The following is a 26290-nucleotide window of genomic DNA, read 5'->3' on the forward strand; positions in this document are numbered from 1 at the left end:
CTAGCAATTCCTAAACTCATAGTTGTGTCCTATCGTTACTCAGACCTTGTATCTCCAAGAGGCAAACATCAACGTTACTTTCTCCAGCGAACTAGCATCAGTGTTAGCTTCTCCAACAGGCTAACATCAGTGTTACCTTCTTCAACAGGCTAACATCAGTGTTAGCTTCTCCAACAGGCTAACATCAGTGTTAGCTTCTCCAACAGGCTAACATCAGTGTTACCTTCTTCAACAGGCTAACATCAGTGTTAGCTTCTCCAACAGGCTAACATCAGTATTAGCTTCTCCAACAGGCTAACATCAGTGTTAGCTTCTCCAACAGGCTAACATCAGTGTTACCTTCTTCAACAGGCTAACATCAGTGTTAGCTTCTCCAACAGGCTAACATCAGTGTTAGCTTCTTCAACAGGCTAACATCAGTGTTAGCTTCTCCAACAGGCTAACATCAGTGTAACCTTCTTCAACAGGCTAACATCAGTGTTAGCTTCTCCAACAGGCTAACGTCATTATCGTTAGGGTTCTTAATTTTTCAGTTTTGATGTTTCGGCACCAAAAATCCTTGTTGTCATCCTAAAGTGACATAAAATAGGATTTTAGACTCAGGAAGTTTCTGTAACGAGGCCCCAGATCAGTTCCAGTAATCTGGGAATTTAAAAGAACAGTGATTAGAGCAGAAGAAACATGGCTCAACTAAATCCCTGTATAAAACTGTTTGGATGTAACTCAGCAAAAAGCTTAATTCAGCACAGCAGGGTCAGCGTATCTGAAGTCCTTAATACACCAAAGCCTTAATTTCACCACCAGCAGCACAAAGACAGGAAAATCAATGCAAGAGGGAGTTTTCCCTGCTTCAACTGCACACTTGCAGCGACCTTCCCCCTCTCATTATATATCTGCAGCTTCGACCACCCACTCAGTTTATAAAGAGCCTAAACTGCTCCATACAATGTATTCATCTAATTTAGCCACATGCAGAGACATGCTGCGCGTGTGTTTGTACACTCGCTCACTACAGACCTGATTTGTCACCGTTCTCATGCTGTGTATGATTTGCTAAACACACCGATGAATAAAAATGGCCTCATTACAAGTCAGACAAGCTCAGATGAAGCATAGAGACAGTTAATAATGAAACTGTATGTGATGATTTAACCAGATGCACAAACACTTGATGAGAGGGACCAAATGTTCAGTCCATCTTAAATTATTGCTTTCATTACGTGACCTACAGGCTCAATTAATCAATCAAGGTGAAGTAGCAAAGTTTATTGTTTGAATTAGGCTGGTTCAATTGAACAGTCTATTAATTTTACTCTCGTCACTTCAAACAGCCATTGTGCCGTTATTATTGAACCAGGTGGTAGCAGCTCAAACGTCTTCCCTTCAATCATTCATCCTGAAATCTTGTTCATGTCAATCAATTTCTGTTTGAGAGGGAGGAGGTGACCAAACAAAGAAGAGGCGACATCCCTCTCAAACATAAGTCATTTTGAATTGACATGGCAGCTGCAGCAGCGGCTGCTCAGATAATGTTCGTCGCACTGATTAAAGACGTATGCTACTTTAAGAGTCGTTTGTCATTCTGCATCAATGTTACAATTCATCAAGTCTTTCATTTGCTTGATTTGCTTAAAACAGACATTCTAACTTGGTTATTTAATATATATAAATGATTTTCCAACTTAATTTGAAATGTGCTAAAGTACTTCACTTGAGTACAGTTTGTCGAAAAACTGTAACTGCTAATACTTTTTATCCAACAACTATAGATGTTAATTACAGAGATTGTGATTTTGTCAGTTCCAGGGCAGTGGGGGAAAACGTAATCAGCAGCCCGGCCAACAACCCTTGAATATTTACATTCAAGAATACTGTACGCCTAATGTATCAATAGTGGCCCATAGCTCATTTTTGCCCTGGGCATGTTAGGAGTTTAATCTAGCCATGCAGACAATTGCCTTCCCGGTTGTATGAATAAATCCTTCTGTTATTTTAATTGAAGTGATTACCTATGTGTCAAGTTGTACCAGCAGACAAAAAGCAATCAGATGGTCCAAATGACCGATGAATCATTCAGTACTTCCCTAATATTTCCACAACCTCATCTTACTTACATCCAAAGAAATTGGCCTCATATATAAGTTGTCGACACCCATCACCGCTGAATTAACGTTATTACTCTCCATGCGGCGATGCAGTTATGCAGCAGTGACCATTAGCGTGTGACAACAGGAATTATTTCCTGCGGAGCCCTCGCGGACTCTTCGCTGCAGGGGTGGGCTGAGCAGGGCGGCTCAGGGAGGAGACAGAACAAATGCAATTTAGGTCCTAAGAAATTTCCCCCTGAAAACCCAATTATGTCTCTGTAGGGAAGACAGGGCGATAAGGGTCATTTTGTTCTTTCTAATGGAACGACTGAACGCCTGCGTGTAATGATGGGGTCTCTTTTTATTCTCTTGGCTTTCACTCACTGCCCACATCACTGTCACACTTCTCCCTTCATTTCCCCCATACACACACATAGCACAATAGATTATACTGCATGAAGAGTGTGATTAAAAGTCCTTTGAGAGAGTGGGATTAAAAAGTAAAAGACTTTTCGGTGTCAGAAGATGGATTTCACTAAAGTCTCGGGAAAAAAGTTCTCTTGCTTTTCTGCTGAAGGCTTTGAAGGGAGAAATTGAAAAAGCTGGAAACAAGGAGAGTGTTGGCGAAAATGTGTGTGCGTTTGAGTTTCTGCGCGACAGTATTTCGTCAGAACGCACGGCTGCGTGTGACAAGTACAATTTCACAGAAGAGGCAGCGTCAGACAAACGATTTGTCCGGGGAGGAAAAGTGCTTATCGGGCACATTGTAGCCGGGAGAACGCAGCCGTAAAACAGCGGAGAGGAACCGAAAAGAAATAAATAGATAAGGAGGGGAAAAGGGAGTAAATAGATAAATGGAGCATAGAGGGAAGCCATTACTCATGTTCACAGGTTTGAGACTGTTGAGTTTCAGTTATGAGAGGAGGAAATATTCAGTGTATAATGATGGTGTAGCAGTGCATGGATTCACTCCTGACAGGAGGTGTGTCTGTCTGTCCATTTGATGCCTCTGACACACAGCCGCATACACACTCTCAAGCACACACACACACACACACACACACACACACACACACACACACACACACACACACACCGTTTGTTGTCAAGCATCTCATTATTACTCATTCAGTCCCGTGGGATTGAACACCACCTCTAAGCTATGTTTGTGTTTATGAGAGAGGTTTCATTTATTGTGTGCAGCCTAATTGTGTATTTATGATGGTTTTACGATGCTGGTGGCTTCAACTTTTATTAATCAACACGCCTCCGACTTTTGCTTTGGAATCCCAATCCCACACATGCTGTAATCTCAGACTCATGAATAGCTGATTAATGTGCATAGCGAGGATATCTGACAGAAGTATGAGACTTTGATTCGACTAAGCTTAACGGGGACTCAGGTTTCTCCTTCTCGTCTCTGTATGTTCACGAACAGGAGTCATTAAACCCGAGGATAAGAAAACATTTTTCACTCAGGTTAAAGCCTTTTCAACATTCACATTTTTTCTCACTTTACATGTAATCATGCTGCCTCTGAATTACACTTTAACTTCAAACTAAAGATCATTTCCCTCTATCTTGGTTGTGATAAACAGGTTTTTCCCCCCTCACTTTTACAGTTTCAGTGTGATTAATTGAGTAAACTAAGCCTGTCCTCTTACAGTCCAGAATGCAGATGGGACACAATTCGAGTTCATCAAAGTGTTATAATCATCCGTCACCTTGATTTATTACAGTGCACTTAAGCACAGCATTTAAGCTTCGTTGGCAGAAACAAGTGAAAGTCACCCAACTCCTCCACATTTTTTTGGGGGAAAAAAATCCTTTTTATAAACAGAAAATTCTCCTAAAAAGATACGAGAACTGATCATCAATCAGAGATAATGTTTTTGTTGTGAACATAGATGAAATTGGTATTTATTTAATCAGTTATTGGTCATCGTTGACATTGGAAACATCAATTTTCTATGTAACATAAACATGTAAGGTCTGTATACTAACAATAAAAGCATGATAGCTAATTTAATCGTAATGTATTATTTGCTACATCATATAAAACTATTGAAATGAAGAAAGTAGCCTTTCTACTACCTGTATTATCTTTTGTTTTTGCTGACTTCACTGTATTTATAGTCTCCCTGGTCTTCTTTCAGTCATCCTGTAATTGTCTGACACAGTTCCATATGAAGAAATCTTTTTGATTGATAAGTACTACAGTGTATAAATCAACCTACTGACGTATGGTTAATCATTAACTGTATATCCGAATGTTTTAAATATCAAGTTCAGCACATTTTCAATGGATATATATACACAAGTGTCCAGACAGCTGCCCAGTCAGTTCAATTAAAGATAGACGACCAGTTGTTCGTTTTGCAGCTGCTTATTTTGTCATTAGGGCAGCAACTATCGATCAAAGTGAAGTCTTTAAATTGCTTCTTTTGTCAAACGAACAAAAGTCTGAAACCCAAAGACTCTTTGTTTACTAACATACATAAATGACAACGAGAGGCAGCAGATGCTTACATTCAAGAAGTTGGACAATCTGAAAATATTGCTTGAAAACTGATCGAAACAATAAACAGGTTATCCAAAAAGGTTTATCGTTGCAACCCTATTTTCAAAGTCTTTTTAGTAGTGAGGCATCACAGGACTTGTTCTTCCAGATGTGACTGTGACACCAAAATGAACACACGTAATGATAAAGAGATATGTTCGACATTTTCCATGACTCAACACATACAGAGAAGTGTGCCATGAATCTGTATGTACGATTTTGCATACATTTGATTTAATCTACATGAAAATTGTAAATATATTCTTGTTGACAGCATTATATTGATTTCAGCTATTTTGCCCGGTCCTTCTGCCCATTATATTTACATACGCAGGCTCGGGTTGTACAAAAAAAAGAAACACAACAGACAGCATAGCCTCTGAAGCTGACAGGTGTGCAGCGGAATACAAATGAGACTGAATATTGTCTCGGTGCCTCGCAGCTGGCTGAACAGACTGATGTTGAATTCCTTCTCTTTTCATCACCGCGCACAAAAGGACCAAATCTCGCAAAAAAGAAACCCTACAAGGCCGCTTCATGCCAATCTGTGCCAATCAAGCCGACCATGACGTGTCCAAGGAACACATATTAAAACGTAACACACATCCTGCTGTGTATCTGAGGCGTCATGAAACATACCTTTGTGTGTGTCACTGCGATGAAGAGAGCTCATCGCTATTGATTTCTGAGGGCACATAGGGTCATTTTGCTGGTTTGCACTAAACTTTTCTTTGAGCTGTAGATATTCCTCCATCATCCAATCCCTCCTGACAGCTGCTGTCCCTGCAGAGCTGTGTGATTATCAAAGCTTCTGAGCATGGGATTGCGTCGCAGGTCATAGGTTGGGTTGGGGCAGTGAGACAGGTATTGATTGGTCCTTCAATCTTTAGCCTGGTTGCGTTAGACGGAGCAATGACAGGGACGTCCCCGGGGGGGACTCTCGGATTACGCTCCTTCTCCAAGATGAACCATTCATTCCAGCACTTGAGTCCAGCCGCAGACGCTGGCTTCAAAAGAACCAATATTTACAAGATCCCAGCACACGGCCCACGGGTGAGTATTATGGTAATATATGCATGGAAAAATCAATGCTGTCAGCCATTCATTATTTTCAAAGCAACAGTGGTTGTCTCTGCTGTAAAAGCAGACACATTTAAATTAAAATGATACACAGAAAGATGAGCGCTGATGTTATTTGCTATCTTTCTCTTCCCGATTCCCACAGACAGACTTTACCCGGCCTGGATAAGGAGAGATAAATCCCAGCGCTGCTGATGACACGCTTAAAATCTGCAGTTTAGATCAGCGGTGCAAAAACACACTTATAAGAGCCCTCCCACCAAACGGGCCCTCATCGCTGCTTGCAGCTTTAATATCTTATTTAAATGTTGTATTTGCTAAATGAAACTGGACACACACACACACACACACACACACACACACACATACAAAACAGCTGTATGCGTTGTCCTCGCTGCTGCAGGGCAAAGAGGTTCCCATGTTGACAGATGTGGAAACAAGTGTTATCGTTTTTGATTGACGGCTGCTGCGGCTGTTTGCTGTGTGTGTGCCTGAAGACGCAATTATGTGTGTGTGTGTGTGTGTGTGTGTGTGTGTGTGTGTGTGTGTGTGTGTGTGTCAGCTGGTTCAGTCAGACCCTTTTAGACATTGCAAGTGGCCTAATTAGCCATTCATTCACAGTTGGTACGACACAGTACAAACAAATGGCTCAGTCGCTGAAGATTATAAATGGATCAGCTATACATCAGCACAAATCTATCTATCAAATGGGAAAGAATGGGAAATTAATGCGCCCTGCTTTTTCCTTTTTTCTCCGAGACAGATAAGACTGATGTTCTTTGTCATTTAGAACTTTTTCCCACTCCTTCACTTCGGAGCTGGTATTAACATGTCAGAGGCAGATTTGAGTTGGAGGACAGCGCCGGTAAGACAGGCTCCTAATGAGCCTCTCCGTGCCTTGTCGTGTTATTAAGTATTCATGTTCCAGGTATTTTTAACCTGCGGAGACATCAGTGTCAGGCTCGTTATAAGCAGCGGCTGAAACCCTCCGAAAACACCTCAGACAGGAGCTGACTCCCTAAAACTGACGAAAGTGGTGTCAGAGAGGTCCGCCATGACAGTAGTGTAAGTAAGCAGAGAAGGGAGAATTTTCTCAGTGAGTAAAGTCATCGTCATGGTCTGTAGATGCAGTCATTAGTCATCACACATGTGCATCTTTCATATCCAGGTGTTGAGATTTGAACGCCTTCTTTCTATTGTTTTTGTATATTGACCTTGTCAGAGCAAAGTTCCCTCGATCCAATCCGGTCGAGAAAAAAGACGTCTGGGTTCGGTTCGGTCACGTTAATTGACATGGTGCTTTCAAGTTCTTGTCGTAAAATACTTTGCAAAAATGAATAAATATAGTGTAAAAATAAGTGATATCAGGTGATAAGTATAAAGTGGTGGTTGGTGGTTATACTTCATTTAAGACTTGTTAGTACCATAGTACTTGCATTGTTTCAATCCCAGTTGTGGCCGAGGTGTGCAGGTAATACTGCAGGGAGAACTGCAGGCAGATGCAAAACAGCACAGCTGTGAACACAGTTGTTGTTGGCAGAGAGCTACTGTATGTCCATACCTGGGTTCATGGAGAGTAATGAAGTTTACAGTAACTAAGGTTATACGTTATTGCAGTCTGCAGAAGGTAAATACATGTCAGTGTATTTTTAATAATGTGCCAAAACCAATGAGGGGGATCACGTCACACATTCAGTAAATCTGGCTTCAGCATCGCTCTCCTCCGGATGTCATGACGTATGGAGTCTAGATCAACACACCTGATGTTCACGCTCTTCCCTCTGTCTCCTCGGCTTTGATATGTAAAATCTGTCCCCCGCCTGCCTGCATGACCGACCCACTAAACGCGGTTGCACAGCTTGCTCCTAATCTCCATCACACCGCGTCTGCTTTAGAGGCGGCCAAACACAGCAGCCCCCTCCTCACAAAAGAAGAATGCACACTCTGTTTGAACATCTGCCTGTCTGTCAGCCTGCCAACTCGCCTGTTACAGGAGCCCTGGACATTTTTTCAGACACCGGCAGATTAATTAAATCTCATCGGCCACTTGAAACTGGGCTCTACAGCATCAGGGCCGCGGGTTCTGTACTCGCCGTTTTGGTAAACATGCACAGATTCAGGGGGAGTGATTGCATTGTTCCTCAAACAACACGGCAAATGGCTTCAAAGAGGCGAAATGAAGTGTTTGCCAGATTGTCTAACGGCGTCTGAACCCTCCACTCTGATGTTCATTTTTCAAAGGTTCTCCGAAAGTGTAAACCGTTAACCGTTTGTGATTCACTGCATCAAGATTACAAAGTCAAAACACTCTCGAAGAGACACTGGGGACTCTGGGATGCAGCCAGAAGGACGACGGCGGGCTTTTCACTTCACCTTCAGGTTGCTCGTTTGGAAAACGGATGAACACTTTTGCGTTCAGAAAAGATTAGACGACACAATGACAGAAGCATAATGAGTCTTTACATCTGGTTTTGTATTCTTTTCAAGGTGGAATACAATGTGTAAGAAATGAGAATTCACAGTTCGGTGTCCTCCAAATAAAAGATCACAATATCTTGTTTGCCACTTGATTTAAAATTGACGTGCACTTTCAGATCCGACAAAACTATTCAGCTATAGAACTACGGTCATCGTCGGTAGGAAAAGGAGTGAACAGTAGACACCTCAAGGGCTTTTTCTGTGCTGTAGTGATTTTCATGCTGCTTTTGTTTTTGTGTTTGATAGATAACCGCCTAAGTTGCCACAAGAGATCCTTGATAACAAATCATCATCTGTGAAAAATCAACTGAAAAGGAAGTGCAAAACAGTAATTCATCTAATAAACATAAAATCCACAAACGTTAAAAAAAATATGAGCAGTTACTGTCAAGTCAAAGTGTTGTGTAGTGGAGTAGATATGCAACGTTGTATGGAAATACTCAAATAAAGTACAATACTTGAGTACTTCTCACATAACTCCTGGCATAACTCTTCCCAAAATGTCATCGTATCCTTTAATAGTTTATGCTTAAATTACTTCCAAGAGAAAATGGGGAAAAAAATGAGATTATTGACGAAATGAAATGTTTATTTTTGCTTAATTCCTGTGAAATTACTATGAAATTAGTAAAGGCTGGTCTGTGACAACTGATGAAGCATCTGTAGTAGAATCTTTTTGCCACCAGGCCATTTATTCTACTGTATCATTTATATAATCATGTCTCATGCATAATGCTGCGACTAAGAAGGAAAAGTAAGAGGGCAAATCCCCCCTGTGGGAATCTGTACTATGAGTACGGAGAGTATCGCTTCCCGCCCCTAACCCGAGTCAAACATGCTGCTGATGAAAGCAGAGTAAAGAGGACGAGATGTAAAAGGGGCACGTGTTGGGAGAACAATACATAAGTGTGATGTGCTGTATTTCCTGTCATCCCTCTCTAGTTTACTACAATACAGACGGTGTCGGTGGCAGGAAGTCACAAGGTATGAAAGGAGGATAATTAAAGAGCATCTGACATCACGCTGTGTCACCAATCTGGCTGACATACTTTACTGACATGCTGCTGACATATTTTGTCAACCTGCTGTGTTGTAATGCGTCTGAGAGGAGAGATTACAGAAGAATACAGGCCGACAGAGAGACACAGTGGTCCTGCTCTCCTGCCGACGGTCTGTGTGACTCTGATCGAAATGGTTGTGAGTTTTCTGTCTCAGATCACTGGACTGAAGGCTGAGTCATGATGAAGCAGGTCTACAAGGGTGCCAGAGCAGCACAGAGATGCTCCTAAATCTTTACACCGTGTCCAAGAGGTGTTTGAGTTTGATTCCAAGTCACGACTTACTGTAGGTATGAATCTCAAGGGGATTCAAGAGTATTTCTAGACATTTTACTGTCAATAAATAACAGTATATAATATTGATTAGTGAACTCTTTAGGTTATTTTAAACTACAGTGACCAAAACAACTCAAGTCTCGTTGCCAGATACATACTGTACAACAAGGCACAGTTCATTGTAAAATGGAGCAGAATCAAGAATCAATGACCTTGATGGTTTTACGTTAACATCACGTGTTTATCTGGAGCTTGCTCAATACTTTCAAGGCTTGTGTTGTACATACTGTACACTCTTAAGAGAAGGTGAACAGTGTTAGCTTCTCGCTTAGCTTCTTACATTTCTGGAACAACAATGAAATCACATCAACTACTAAGCAGTCATGAGTCTCAGTACAATGAAACCTAAAATATGCTGAAGCAGATTTTACAGATTTTGGCTGAAACACATTCTAACATGTCTCACGGCTCAATATACCATCTGCTTCGACGTGATTAAATCATCTAAACAAGCATGAGAGAATTAGCTCGGAGCTAAAAACATTATCCTGTCTGTATATTTTCACGAGTATACTGTTGTGTTTACTTCAGCTTTTTGTTTTTTGTTTATTTCAAACTTGACACACTTCCTTTGTTTCTCCAAAATGCTTTGAAGTCCCTAATTCCAAACACTGCAGCGTATGGCACGCATCCTGTGGAAGCCTCTTAGAGTCCAAAACACATTGTTTGTTGATTCACTGGAGTCACACATATCTGTAGCTGGCAGGCACACTGTGCATAGATGGCTTGTGAAAATGAAAGCAGGACTTCTACTTGAAGTGGAGTATTTTCACAGTGTGGTATTGTTTCTTTTACTTAGGTAAAGAACTTGAATACTTTTCCACCACTGGTAGCTGGTTTGCTTAGCTTAACTGCCTCTATTAGCTGGAAAACACAACCTGTCCACATGATATAGTTTGACATGGTCCAAGTTCAAAACAAAACAGTACCACTGAATATGAACACTTAACACGTCTGGACATCAGGAGATGTCCAGGCGCCGGCAAAAAGGCCATTTTGTGACCTCTGCCTGAGAAAAAACACACGGACCATTTGGTTGGTGAGTTGGCAAACCTTTGCACATGCTAGTTTGTTAGCTTGTTAGCGTGTTTGTTTGTTGTGCGTACCTTGCTGATGTGGTTTTATCTTGAAATGGTTTGCAAGAATATAAGCGCGAGAATCTAAGCTTTCTTATGATGTATTTCGTGACTAAACACTTAAACTTAAGCCTATTTGCTTAGCTGTGTTTGTAAAGCATAGCGAACTAGCCTGTTGTTAGCTTTAACAGGTTAATACACACCAAGCCCTGTACACTTGTAGCCAAAATGTGAACACAAGAAATCTAACTGATTAATAAGGGAGCTTTCAATGTGAAGTGGATTTTGCTACCTTCGGACTGAGCCTGGCTAGCTGCCCCCCCCCCATCTATCTTGTTTATGTTAAGCTAAGCTAAGTGACTGCTGGCTGTAGCTTTATAGCAACCATAAAGATGTGAGTGGCATCGACCTTTTCATCTAAATCTCTGCAAGAAAGCAAGTTGTTGCTTCATTCTTTCAGACACATCCTGTTCAGTTCATGAGGCACAAAATAAGACATCTCTGCATATTAATCAGAGGATACTTCAATTAAAATATATGCCGCAGGACAAACAAGGTTTGAAGATGCGAAGGTTCACTTTGACATTAATGGTTTATTGTCTGAGTTGAATGAGAAACAAATGCTGTTAGTGGAAAAAACACCCATCCTGATCAAATCCTCATGTTACCCTGAGCAAAACAAGCGGTGGAAGAAAGAAAAGAGGGTGAGAGTGAATGCCAAGTCGCTTTAATCTTTCTAAAGCAATTTTCACTCCTGTTAGTTCCACATCAACGTAGAGAAAAAGACATTTCTTGCTGTTTGAAGGCAAAAGGAAGCAAAAACCTTGGTGGCATGATGATGGGGTTTGACCTCGCTCAGAAAAGTAATCTTTTGATTATTTTTGGTGTTTTACACAGACAAGAAAACATTTGCCGTCTGACTGACAGATGGCTCCCCAGACGATTCATTCTGGCCGACGTTTAGCAGCGGTGACACAAACACACACTCCCAGGCACACACACACACACACACACACACACACACACACACACCTGTCGTCGTATATAATGAGCCCCTGGAAGAATAGGTATTCATACTAGTGTGAAACTGAAAAGTATAGGCAAACTGATCCAACTGAAGCAGAACACAGAGCTGCAGAATGTGTGGAGAAAGCTGATTTGTTCGCTCTCGCACAAAAACTGAGTGTTCCTGTTGAAATAAATGGAGACGGCACCAAAAGTGATGCGACAAAAAATGTGGTGTAAGTGTGATGGAGCTCTGTTCTAGCTCTGTGACGGCCCGCCAGAGGACAATTATGTTAACCTGATCGCTCTTTGCATTTGTTTAGTACTGAAGACAGTTAGGATTTAAGTTTGACTTTTATGCTCGTCAAACCTTTTAGTGACCGCTTTCATCGTGTAAATGGAAACATTGTGTAGAAAGCGTGTCCCATCGGGATTATTACGCCGCTCTGCAGGAAGCTTGAGAGCAGTCGGAAAGGATTTACGTATATTAGTGTTAATTTCTGCCTCTGATGAGTAGACGGACTCTAATTCCTGATAAGTAATTAATAATGAATGAATATGACTGCTGTCAGCTTACATTTGCAGTGGTTAATTGTTGCTGGTGCATTTTGTCAGCCGTTGCTTAAAGGATGCTTCTGTGAAAAGCTGAACAGAAATGCAAACAGACTGAAGCTGAAATGAAGATCAGTTAGACATTTTGGCTCATCGGCCTTAAATATAAACGTTGAGAAGGGCTCGCTCAACTTCCTGAAACTGCCCGAAGTTAGAAGCAATGTTCAAGATTGAGAACTTCCATTTTAAACCAGACAGTTTATAATGCAGCCAAGTGGGAAATGAAAGAAATGTTGTCAGGTAACCACTGATAGGTCAACAGGAGGGGTGGTGGAGATACAGGCGAGACTGCCAAGCCAGTGACAACAGTTCGAGACTGTGTTTCAACATTAGTGTGAAGTCACTAGGTATAAGGAGACCTCGGAACAATTTCTAGCTGTGTTCATAGAGACAAAAAAAAAATTTAGGAGGGAAGTCAGGACATCTCCAGTCGTGTTTGTGGTGATCAAGGCCAGAAAACAAGCAAAAACACCATATTTTCCAAAACCCTAGCCAAGTGTCTTTTGTGCCCAAACCTAACCAGAGCAAAAGTATACACAGAAACGTACACTGCCAAAATTTATTCTGGTGAATGGGTTTTTACAATCAGTGTCCTGCAGTTTCTGTGCTGTTGGGGCGGCTGTGATGCAGGAACAGGTTGTCCTCTCCGGCCGCGGTTGCAAGTCAAAGTGTCCTTGGGGAAGATACTAAATTGCTCCGGATGACTGTTCCATCAGTGTGTGAATGGTTGAGCAAAAAAAAGGCGTTTTGCTTTGGATAGAAAGCGCATTATCACTCCTGATGAGCAGGTGTGTGAATGTAGCATGTGTTAAAAAACATGATGGATTTGAAGATTGTTTTAAGAAATGAAACACACATTTTGGAGGAGCACAGGTGGTACAAATGTAATACCTAATGCATCAGGGCTTCAGAGGGGGGGAAACTACTGCACATTTCTTAATGTTACAACTTTATGTTTCTTTATGTGCTGGTTAGGTTTAGGCACAAGAACCACTTGGTTAGGGTCAGGAAAACATTGTGTTTTGGCTTTAAATACCTGTTGTGGTAGTCACAAACATGGCTCGAGATGTCCCAACGTCACCTCAAAAATATTGAGTCGCTTCACACTTACAAATGTTGAAACACAGTCTTGAACTGTGGTCACTGGCTTGGAAGCCTTGTCGTCTGTAACTCCATCACCATCCCCTCGTCCTCCTTACTTGAAAGTCAGGTCATAAACATGTAGTATGACCGTGATATGACACATTGTAGAAATGTTAATGTGGTACTTATTATTCTGCCGACTTGGCTGTGAATTCCAGGTGAACTTTTCCAGAAAGAACCACGAACATTGTCTGAAAGTAGAAAGTAGTTATTTTCTTATGCTGCACATCACTTCAACTCTATACACCGGGCATTTAAGTTTGAACTGAGCAAAGTTTTACAGCAACTTTACAAAAATAAAAGACAGTGTCTCCAGAAGCACAAACAGCCGCTGTTTCCTCCCTAAAGAATACAGACGTGTGGCAGATATACTCTTCAAACACTATCTCTGTTTCCTGCACGGCTCTGCTGGGATCGGTGAGAGCACACTGGAGGATACCCTGTGCTGAGGGGAGCGCATTTCCAAAGGTCCATGGGTCTTCACAGTATATAGGCTGGAAATATGCATGTTTTCTTCTTTCTCAGGTAGGAGACTCATTTCTCATTAGTGAGTAAAGTGTTTCTTTCCATCTCTCATACGCTGATAGATGTGTGTCTCAAGGGAGAGAAATATGCACCGGTCCAATTTGTTTCCAACAGGTAGATTTGTCGCGTCAGAACGAGGGCAGATTTAATCAAATCTATTTAGCAAAGTGGGACTCCAACTTTGTCTGAGATAACAAGCTCTGCCTCTGTTCGTTTCACTGTACAAGCCAGAGTCTGATTAAAGTAAACAAACTATTCATTTATGGCCTCTTTTCGAGGAATGTAATTTGGCAGAATGCTTCCTTAGGGAGCAGAAGCCAAATGCACCGTTTGAGTCGCTGACAAGGCGCCTCGCTGCAGTCCAAATGATCCTGTCAGGTCTGTGTGGAGGGAGGCGAAACCACAGGTCTCCTGCATTTAGCCCCGTCAAACACAGTTAGCAGACTGTGGGCAGACGCCTTCCCCTGGTGTCAACTGCATCGACCATAATTTGTTTATCACTTCAAATGTGGAAGCTGCATGCACACAACAGCGTTGATACCAATTAAGCGAATATATACTATACCATCAGTTTTCCTTGAACAAATACCCTTTGCTAAAAATTCAAATCAGAGTGCATTGTTATGCAGATTAAAGTCGTGCATCCTTTTATAAACTAGAGAACAAAGGGAAGCTATACTCTGAGTTGCAATGAAAAATAATTAATCATCTGTCTCGTGCTCGGGACACAGTTAGGTATGCATGTGGCGACTCTCAAAGTCATACAACATTCATGGTCAAAGCATTCATAAAAGTTTGACAGATACAAATGAGGGTGTATGAGGCGTCGCGACACCGCTCACAATTTGGACCATATTAAGAGACGGTGATAAGAAGGAAGAAACTCAAAGTATAGGCATGAATTTGCGGGAGTGGGCGGAGGAGCAGGGAGACATAAAAAGCTGCTTTTTTTACTGAGCGTAGTCCCACACAGCTTATTATTTCTCTCTCACATATGTCTTCAGTATACTGTATTTGTTACCAGCCTTCTTTTCAACTTGGCTTAGTCAGTCTCAAGAACAAGAAATGTAAATTTTTCTTAAATCATGTTTTGCTGACAGTTCAAAGTGAGGTGGGAACAGAGGCTGCAGATTGGACACTAATGAGAGTCGAATTACAAAACACATTTCAGAAAGGAAAGGTGTGTCTTGCTGCATCCACAGAAAATAGCCAACCTTTACCAGACATGGCGACCAGATAACAACAGGAGTGAAGATCACACACCTCATCAATCACCCCCCACTTATGGAGGAAATGGAGGAGGATGAAGAGGAGGGACTTCTCCAGCACATGCAGTGGTGAAAGCTCTCCATATGACGATGTTGGCGATTGTTACAATCTCAAAGGAAAAAGCACACACCTCTACCCTCGCCGTGGTGCGTCTGCAGCTATTGTAAGATCAAAGGGGCTGTCTCCGAACTCTGTGATCAGATTTTATTACATGTAATTGTGCACACACTCCAAAGTGCAGGATGATTGGTGCATGAAAATTGATCTATTTACTGTGTGTGATGTGAAAGGGGCTGCCCGGCGTGATAAACCCACTATTGATGTGAAGGTAGAGAACAAGAGCAGGATATGAATGTCACGCTTGAGAAGAGCAGCCAGCCTGAACTCGTACAAGTTTCTGACAGTGTGGGTTACACAATGAATCGCATTACGTGAGGATTAGATAAACCTGATAATATTTTATATAAACGGTTACCCAAAGGTGAAAGCTTTGGCAGGGACTGTAGCCTTTGATACAGTACACCTACACGTTAAATCTGATTATCTAATCCCCAGATTCCACCGGGCATGTCTGCATCACTTTACCGCCACGACACGGCTTTCGGATCTTATCGCAGTCGTTCTAGACAACGTTTGTGGTTCCACCAGAATCAGCCCTGAATGCTCTCCGCTCCACGGAGAATCATGCCAAATCTATTTTTGATGGAAGCGTACAGCAGCCTCGTCAAGCTACACAGAGCAGATCGAGCCAGGCAGGAATTCAGACGGCGGAAAATAAAACACAAAATAAAACAGACACCACAGAAAGTTGGAAACATTTGGGTTGGCAGTCCAAAAGAATTTAGAAAAGTAAAGTAGGTAGTAAGGTATGAAACCTCATTAGTCTAGTTTGTATTAAAGCGTGTGTTTTTCCCTCACTCTTTGCTGGGTCGTCTGTTCAGTTCTCGTCCTCGTGTCACTCCTGTTGCCTTCATCCTGCGTCTTTTCCCGGTCCATGTTCTGCATTTGCTCCCCTTGGGATCATGGTTTGTTCTCTGTTATAACAGTTATCTGGATTGTCTTCATTGCCAGCTTTTTGTTACCTGATTTTTTGTCTTAACTCATTTTGGATTTTGAATCTCTGGACTGGGTTTCAGCTTTCATTAGAAACTAATTATTTTGTGCCTGCTTCTGTGTCTGCATGTGGTTACTGTTTTAGTTTCCCTGACACTTCTGTTTTAAAGGGGATAAAAAAAAGGAAAGAAAAGCCATTTGTTTCTGGAAATGAGTCCATGTGTGGGATTCACTATAAATCCTCTTGGTCGTGATCCAGCTTACTGTCAATAGGCTGCATTTTTACAGGTTTGAGCTCGAGGCTTATGTTTCACATGAATTTGAGAATAGCTTTGAAGAACTACAAAATCCAGACTCGTGTCAAATCGTCAACTTTCTAATCTGGATAACTCGGTTATCCATATATAGTGAACGGGGCTCTGGTGTGCTTTAAGAAATAGGTCACAAATCGCCAGTAAGCACTACTGACCTTATTTATTATTACAAATCAGAGATGCACACGATATGTAGTCACAGATACAGAGAGCAAAGTCTGCTGTGTGTGATGTTATCTTTTCAATATACGTCTCCTCGGGTGATTCAAGCCTGAGCACAAAATTACACAAGAAGTTGCGAGAAAATTGCATATCGGCTGTCAATACAGGCTTCAGAGAGAGAGAGATGAAGAGAGGCAGAGAGAGCTCCTCAGGCAGAGGGGAGGGAAATCGCTGCAACGTTATCAAACCCTTGTCATATTTGCACAGGTTCTTTCCCATGAATGGTTGGAAAAACAAAGAGAGCAAGATGGAGAAGGAGAAACTGATCCAGACTCTGGATTGTTTGGTTGTTTTATATCACATAGCAGACCAGCCGTGCACATCCCCACTGGAGATTCATGTCAGAGAAAGAAACTCATCTGGACACACTTGTCGACAGGATGATACCTGATCTGTGATGTCAGATGCATCAACAAATTAAATATTTAGAAGTGCATCCACTCTTGTTCTATTTTACCAATGTTTCAACCACATTTAATCCAGGAAAATACAGAGAGGAAATCAAGGAAGCACAGCTAAAATATATGTTTTGTTGAAGGAGTGAGGGCACCAAGACGTAATCAACAGCCCACTGGGAATAAAATGTTGAATAAAATTGGCATTTCTGCGAACCATGGATACTTTAAAATCTGTACATACTCGCTAACCCTCCCCTTTTCCCGAGAGACTCCCGTTTTTGATTGCCCTCTCACAGTTTCCTCCCGGGATCCAGCTTCTCCTGTATTTCTGCCGATTACTGACATTTTCACAACCAGTTTCTGGCACAGACAAATATTCAGTTTTAAATACCTTGTATACATTTTGTGTGTTTGGCAAACATTTTGCTAAATGTATTTGCTTTGTGATATTGGGCTGTGATAAACTTTGACTTGACTGTTGCAGTGTCAGGCCTATCATAGGCCTATTATTTTGTCATTTTTGTTCTTTAAAAGTCACCGAAAAGCAGGAAACGAAGTCTCTGAAATTCAAAGCGTTGGTTTTGAAATCTTCTCTAATTTATTTAAGGACATACGTTTCATAACAGGATTGGCATATCACGTTCATATCACATGTATATGAGCTGACATTCACTGAGTAAAAATAAATGTAGAGTTGAAACATATCCGTGGTTAGCATAAGTGTAAGTGCTCTGGTGAGAGGGTTGTAATCAAGCCTATAGCACACTCAAGAGAAGGGTTCGGTGATAATCATACATCTTAAACTTCTAGAAAGTTTAGAAGTAGCTGAAGCTCACTCAGAGGAGAAACTGTGTTGGAAAGAGTCAGGAATCACAAGATTTGGCGGCAAAACTTCACAGCCATCCACCTTTCTAAACATGTCAGAAAGCACCCTCCGTCCTTGGTGCGACGACATGTTTCTCCCACTTACGCTTCATCTTTGCATTTTAAGACATTGAGCTCATTTCACCAGACTTCAGTCGAGCAGGAGTGACTGATGCGAGCTCGTATGTGGGTCAGTGGGAGGCAGAGATGGGTCTGATCTGATCTGTTTATCTGCTCCACTGTGTTGTGTGTACCCAGGAGAAGCTCGATGGAGTCCTTTCATATCTCCAGTTCCTGAACTGGAGCAGAGCAACTGGGAAGCATCACACACACACACACACAGTCGGCCAGCGCCTTGTGGGCTGCCCTTCACTCAGAGAAACCCCAGGGCTCTGTCCCCAATACTGAAAAGACATTTCACCCCAAAACTTACAGTAGCAGTCAGGTGAAAACCCCCTGCTGTCATTTATTTTTAGCTCATTTTGACGTCTGTTTCTCGGTTGCATAATGTCTACTTCATTTTGGGATGGGTTTCTTTGGGGGAGTCTTCTCCGGTTTCTTGTTTTTGCTTCAGTTTCTAATCACAGGTCATATTTCTGGCGCGGTCCGAAATAGTATCTAATAATAAAACATAATTATTAATGTTGTTAGCCGACTTCACTGTCTCATATTTTTTGCAGTCTAACACAGTGAGGCTGTCACTTTTTATTAAGAAATTGGACTTGGAAAATGAGAAAGAAATAAAACACTCCAGCAGAGGTTACTGCATGCTGTATCTGTCACAGTACAACCTCGAGACATAAAGTGTAGTTATATAACACCACAAGGGGAATTATATGGACTAAACTGAAGGGTAAGGGTGCTTTCACTTGACCTGTCTTTGTTTGGTTAAAACAGACCCGTGTGCATTTGATCCAAGGTGTGGACCCAACAAACCAGACCCAAACTGCTTGAAAAGGAGGCTCTGGTGCAGTTCGTTTGTGATGTGAAAGCAAGCGGAGCAGCCAGAAGATTTTTGATAATACTTCAGTGGTTTTAGCTCAATTTCAAAAGCTAAATTACTAATAAATCCATTTGATGATGAGCAATCTCATATCAGTCTTTTATCTTGATCTGTAGCCTTCAAGCTGTGTATCAAAGTCAACCGAAGTTGCATTTATTAAGTTAATTTTGATGAATTACTTCTTCATGATTTATATTTCTTAATTGTAAGCATCATGCTTTTAGTTTTATCCTCTATTGTGAAGCACTTTGTAAAGTCTGACAGTCAATCATGTGATCGTGGATGATGCTTTACAAATATCTGATGAGTTCATCTTTGTGCATTTTAGTTGAGAATGTACAAAGTTTTATGCATCTGCGGCATCATTTTCACACTCTGGACTTTGAGGAAAGATAGTTGTGGTTATTTCTGTATCTTTTGTATTTTCTTTTTTTTAATTGTGGCTTTAATTTGGTGTCAGAGAGTTACTGCACAGTTAAATCCCAAACAAAGAGCTCAACATAATGGCCTGTTTTTGTTTGTTTTCACACAATCCTGCTTATAGCAAAGTGGTGAGTTAGAAGCTGTTAAATTCACTTTTCTGAGCTGGCTCTGATGGATGTCTCCTCTTCATCACTCTGACTCTACATTCTCCTGTTAATGTAATCATGACTCTGCACTCAGCAGATAATTTATGTAGGGGAAACAGTAAAACAGATCTCGTTTTTTCTCACTTTCTGGTCTTTTCTGGCTCATTCACAATCACGAAAGGCACACAATCAGGCGTTAATCATATGCACACACACACTCACAGACAGTCCCAGCTTATCCCTGTCTGTCATGGATACCCTGGACATTATTCCAAACATTGCCTGACGAGCAAACAGGAAACACAGCAGCAAATGAGGCTGGGATATAAATAAATCCCACACATCTGCCTCAATCAGTCACTTCCTGTCTGCGAGGGACAGGCACTAATGGACAGAGTTAATGTGGCCAGTTATCCTTGATGTGTCTGTGTAGGAGTCAGTGATGCCCTGTCCTCTGCTTACTGTCTGCTTGGCTCTTCCTGTCACACTCTCCAGCCCCGCAGACAACCTGGAACACACTGTCCCAGCCTGCATTCGCTGCCACAAACTGACACCGTCTGACCTTAACTGCTAATAATAACGGCGAGGCCATCACCCTTCTAACCTCTGCTGGTGAAGGAGAAGTGATGCTGAGCGATATGATGGTGAGATGACAGGACGGGACAGTCAATAAGGAAGAATAACACTGCAAACTGACATTTTCAAGTTGATTGACACAACAATTGTAGCATCTGTGTGTGTGTGTGTGTGTGTGTGTGTGTGTGTGTGTGTGTGTGTGTGTGTGTGTGTGTGTGTGTTTCTGCATCTTACAGGTGATTGTAAACTGTGCCGATGCGATTGTTGTTTCTTTGTTGAGCTGCATTTTCTTTTCAAACCTCAAAGAATAGAAGTCCCTGAGAAAATGCCACTAGATGTGAGAATCTTGCTGAAAGAGATGTAAGGCGCAAGCAACAGAGGTGGGTGAAATGACTGATTTACAATAATCGTCGTTCCGCGCAGGGGTGGCAACATAATCGCCATCAGCAAACCAGGGATATGTTGAAGCTTCACATTTCTTTATGTTTATGGTCTGGTTAGGTTGTAGCACAAAAACCACTTGGCTAGGGATAGGAAGAAGATCATGTTTTGGCTTACTTGGTTTTGCCACAAACATGACTGAAAGCCGACATCTCATTAAAAAAAAACCTGGTTGACTTTCCCTTTCACAGTGGACACAAACAGTGGCCTTCTGGGTGAAATACTGTTCTTGTTTGACCAAACTATCCATCCTTGGCCTTTAGCTCTCTGTATTTAGCACCTGACTTCCTCCTTTGCAGCTGTAATAAGTACTACAGCCACTAGAGGTCGCCGCCTAACAAGAAAAGTAAATATGGGTCGTAATAAGCTGCTCTCACAGTCGACCTATAGGGTAATTTTACGGCCTGTACATACGTGGTGGATATGTCTACTCATTGAAGAAAACAATGGCTTCGAAAATGTATTTTGGTAAAGGAAAATAAATGCATTTGCAGTACCTCCTCTTCTGCATGCATGATCATGATTAACCTTTATTTTGTGGTGCAAAAAGTTCACATCCAGAAACTTAAACCGAAGGCAGATGTCAGACATTTACTCATGGTTCAAAATGAGATTAATGTAATAGAGCCACATTTCTATTTCACAGAGATCTTCATCTTAATAATCCCTGATGATAGCACACCAGAAATAGTACAACACCAGTCAAAGTAAAACCAGACATTTCTTTTTTTGAGCTGAGCAGATTGTGGACACTTAGACTGCTGAATCGACCCTCTCCAGAGACATTAGGGCAGAAAATAGAGTGTCCTATCAGGCATATTCTGGTGAAATAAACCACTGGATGAACATAATTCATGAAAATTAGGGCTGATCCATTTGCATTAGAAAGTAGATGTTTTGCTTTTTATAGTGACATAAGAGTTAACACAAATAGAATGAATGTGATTCTGACTGTGCTGATGGATGTACTGAAGTCTACATTAGAGTAAAACTTTAGAGTAAAACACGAACAAAAACTATAAAATGTAACTTCTGAAGTTGCCTTCAAGGTAGCAGACAATCATTAACATCCCACACTCCTGAGCTGGGTCAGTGTTGATGACAGAACATTTGTTATCCAAAGTCCAAATGTGTGATTTGGAGACAATACACAGCGTCCCTGACCCAACCCTGGACATGATGAATTATCACATCATCTTTGGCGCTTCTGGCTGATTTTATGCCTGAACTCTTGGCTTCAGTGCGGGATTTAGGTGATTATAATCCAATCATCGAGGTGGATATTAGCGGCAGGTGGAGTCACGGCACACTGTCCATCTCAAACACTGCTGCAGGAGGAGAGCCGGAGGAATAAGTATAACCATATGCTGGGAAAGTCTGTCCACCCTTAACCTCCCTGACAACTGCTATCTTAGCACCCTCTGCTTCTCTGGGCGTCCAACTCCCACAGAGCGATCAGCTGTCAACACTCCCGCCAGTGACAGCTTTGTAATATGTGTGAGGACTCTTAAAAGCAATCTCTCTTGCCTGACGCCTCTGAGAGCCAACAAATAGCTCGACTACCGTCAGAAGCATGAGATAGTTTCCCTATCAGACAGCACTGTCCAAAGACCTTCTGCTCTATTCTGCAACCAAGACGATAAGGTGGTTTCACTAATCACACACGCATGCACATATACAGAGGCAAGAAGGCATCATGTCAACAGTGTGAGTGCAGAGTAAAGACAGGTGTTGTGCAGCCTGGTTGGATTGCAGTTTTTCTAAAAATCTGACTAAATGAAAAAATGCTGTCAATTTTGTCTCAACAGCAGTCAACTCAGACTATTGTTGTCTATTTTCTGCAATCTTTGACAAGCAACCTTACAATCCCGATCTCAGTACTATGAAAAAGCAAAGTTAAACACCTAGTTGTGTTATAAGCCGGCAGGTTTTGTTTTGAATTGTCTCAAGAACCGATGGTAAGAGGGAACAAATATCAAGGGGGGAACAGACTTTGACACAACATTGGAGCTTCATCGAGTGAATGCCTGCCTGTCTCTATCGCTTTCCCTCTTCACCTTCTTTCGTTTCCAGTTATTCCAGTTGTTCCACCATTACCTTGGGATAGTGACTTGGGAAAGCATCGCTTCTTCCTGTTTTGGTTGCACAATGCCAGACGTGCGTCCTTTGAGCTGTCGTCCTTCAATTTTCCAGAACAAATCCAGCCCAATGGCATACTGTACTGGAAGGCACAGTGAAAGCAAGGTTTATAGGGAACAAGTCTAGACGCAGATGGTGTCATCTTTCTACAGCCATTACACTGTACACTCAGTATTTACTTCAGAACGATAGGTTTAAGCAAAAGAACTCTGTTGCCAGTTTAAGCAAAGCTTTGAAACTTAAATTTGCAACATAAAGAAGAAAAAGTTTCAACATATCTGTGGTTTGCAGCAATGTACATTGCCAACATAATACTTAATACAAACAGACGTTTATTGTCTTTAGGAAAATCTTTGAGAGGGGAGGAACAGAGTGCTGTAAATGATTTACATTCAGAGTCAATTATAGCTAACGCGAGCATTTTCTGTGCCATTCCTCACACTAACAAATACCGACTCCATCATGAGATTCTTTGACCATTAATCGAAAAAGCCAATTCACATTAGCTCTCCTGCTCCTTGTTGTGTTTCTTCATTATAGGGAAATAATGAAGAGGCCACTCTTGATCTACGTTCAAGTGAACTGTAAAGCCTGTTTGAATCAAAGCCAATTTGACAGGCGTTTTACTGCCTCACTGGTTCTTTATTTCCTTTGTTTCACGTTTAGACATTTTTTGCCTTTTCTTTGCCTTCTCTTTCTGTATTTCTTTCTTTTCCTTCTTCTGATGGCATCCAAATCGATTGCAAAGTGCTGTCGTGGAGTGCAGCTTTATCCCCCAAACTCACAGATCATCCCCAGAGAGAACTACTTCGAAGGATGATGGGGCCTACAGGGAGAAATGGTCCATTTTTCCAATTCACAGCTTTCAGCAACGTGAAGAAAAGTAAATGGAAAGACAAGCAGAGCATTTCCTCGGTGACCCTAGAGTGCCAACATGTGTATATGAATGTGCGTTTGCACATGTAACCAGTTTTCCACTCGTCTGAATTCAAGGACATGTTGGATCGGTGTTATTGGTGCACTTAATGCTCCTCCCGGGCAGCAGCCTGTGCAGCACTCAGCAGGGTGTCAAGACTTCACACATTTGTGGAGTAGGAAACATCATGTGAAGGAGGTGACTGTGAGGCAGATGAGCCGATGTGAGTTGCTGCTACAGGGACAAGAGCTTCAGGACACTGGACAGAAGCGAGGCTGCTTTGCCACATCTGCCCACATGAAACGTACTTTAATGAGAAGCAAAAGGTCAGTTTAGCACATTTTAGCCTGTCAGCAACACCTCGGGTGACTGTTGGCCATGATATTACCAACATGCTAAATTGCCTGGAGCTGTCCACTCAGGCCAGTGTTCCCCTGAGCCTCAGTGGGTGTAAAAGGGTTTCCACAGAGGGGTGACATGGTTGAAATTCAACACCAACCCTCTGGACATCTGAACAGGGAAGAACTTGCAGAGCAGCTGACGTGATGATGATGGAGCTTTGTTGTGTGACAGAAATCTTTAAATGTCACCTCGTACCGATGTGTGTTTTTCGTCGTGTTACTTGGATGTTTGAGCTTCACTGTGAAGCAGGTGTTACCTTTTAACACTTATTTTGAAAGGGCACTGTCACTACATCCTTGCATATTTATAGATCTGGAATTTATCAATGAGAGATTAGGTGTCATTTTCAGATTTTTCTACTAGGTTAGCAAACCAGATCAGACACAAGTTTTTATTCAATCTTAAAGCATGTCTGAAAGGATCTTTAATCTTAATCTTTAATCTTGATGAAAACAAAGGTCCAAGGTGAAAATAATAGTTGAAATAGAACCATTTTAATCGGGTAGGCATACTACATATTGTTTTTAAAACGTGGTGGTTTTATTTTTAAAGGTTTTACTTAAAAAACAATGTATAGACTCATGCAAATATAATCTCACTGATGACCCAGTACAAGTGTGTGAAGGTGTATCTGCAGAAAAACTGCCCTCTGATTTTCTTCATAATGTTTTGTGTTCGTGACATTTCAACAGTAATTCTATAGAAAGAAAATTGATTAGTGAGTCACGCACTTTGTGTTGGGAATGACACTCAACAATAAACCGTTCTTCACTGCACCTTTGAATGGTGTGTTTACACACAACAGCTGCAAATACAACCTTTAATTGAAAACAGCAAGTCTATTTAAGACAAAATGAGAAAAACTAATAATAAAAATCTGAAAATTTGTCTTGGCCATTTAAATGCAATACTGGGACATGCTGTGCTATCTGTTCATATCAACATAATGTATTTGTACTTGTTTCCCTCACATGGACTGACCTTCAGCAGACCCTATGTTAGCCTGCAAACTCAAGAAATCAATTCAAAATGAGAAGTCTTTTACTTCCAAGTATTCTCACATGCTCTATTAGCTGTTTCACGTCTCCAAAAAACAAGACAGCCAAGCCACCTTCCACACTCAGAGATAAAGAAATGCATGAAACTATATAGCATCCCAGCTCATCTTAACATGGCACTGTGCCGTGCCATCCGAACGCAAGCCAGGAGCTGCAGGAAAGGATGTGGGGCACAAAATCAATTTCCTTTGTCGCCTCACTAGGACCGGCTGCTCCCTTGGACCAAATAAAATTTAATCCTGCCATGACTCCTCAATTAAAGAAAAACTCTCTCTCTCTCAAAAAAAGTATTACTCTCTGTGACTTCTCTCTATCCTTTCCAAAAGGAGATTAGCCACGGAAATGACTTCTTGACAATAATAGAAATGATATTAAAAAAGAGAGCAGAGACGATTCAGGACATTTTGGTCTTTCCTCTGCTGTCAGTGGGTGAGCTTCTTGTCAGTGACGGGCAGACTGTGAAAGTTGAAAGGATGTTTCAAATTAATTTAGTGTGTGTGGTTACAGACCTGCTATTACTATTTAATGAGACTGTCTATTGGCAACCGGGTGGAGTCTGAAATATCCGTCTGCAGCAAAACAACTGCTGTAAAAGCCATAATTAAATCGCCGCAGGCAAAGTATACATAATAAAAGTGTTTTTATGCTATAATAAACAAAATGTATGAAAGAAAAATGGGACCAATTTATTCTTCGTTAACCATCTCCCCCTGAGATACAAAACACACATTTTCAAGGGGAAGCAAGTGCGTTCTGTTCCCCCGGGAGTGACAGCAGAGATGAAAAATGAAGTTGAGTGTGGAGAAGAGAGGAGGTGTAAATGAAAACTTGTCAGTCACATATAAGCCCCCTTCTGAATTCTCCTGAAGCTATAGATGACTTCACTCGACCCCTGACCCCTCTTCAGAGACTCAAACATGCTGCTGAGCTCCCCGGGTTGATGAGAGGGGGAAGATGGCTGCACTCACACGGGATTTGCTGTCACAAAACTCCTCGAGTTACTGAGAGCAAGACTGAAAGTGGACAGAAATAAGAGCGGACGGAAGAGGTTGACGACCTCTGAAGAATAAAGGAAGGAAACAGAGTGAAGAGGAGGAATATTTTAA

The 26290-nt window shown here is 41.6% G+C and overlaps 1 protein-coding gene across 2 annotated transcripts in view; it reads right to left on the reverse strand.

Moving 5' to 3' along the window:
• The window catches only part of LOC311268005 (uncharacterized protein), a 107806-nt gene that overhangs the window by 22891 nt on the left and 58625 nt on the right, over positions 1 to 26290 (reverse strand). The gene's annotated exons all lie outside the window — the stretch shown is intronic.

The sequence above is a fragment of the Pagrus pagrus genome (assembly GCF_965226575.1).
Source record: "Pagrus pagrus genome assembly, chromosome: 13".
NCBI lineage: Eukaryota > Metazoa > Chordata > Actinopteri > Spariformes > Sparidae > Pagrus > Pagrus pagrus.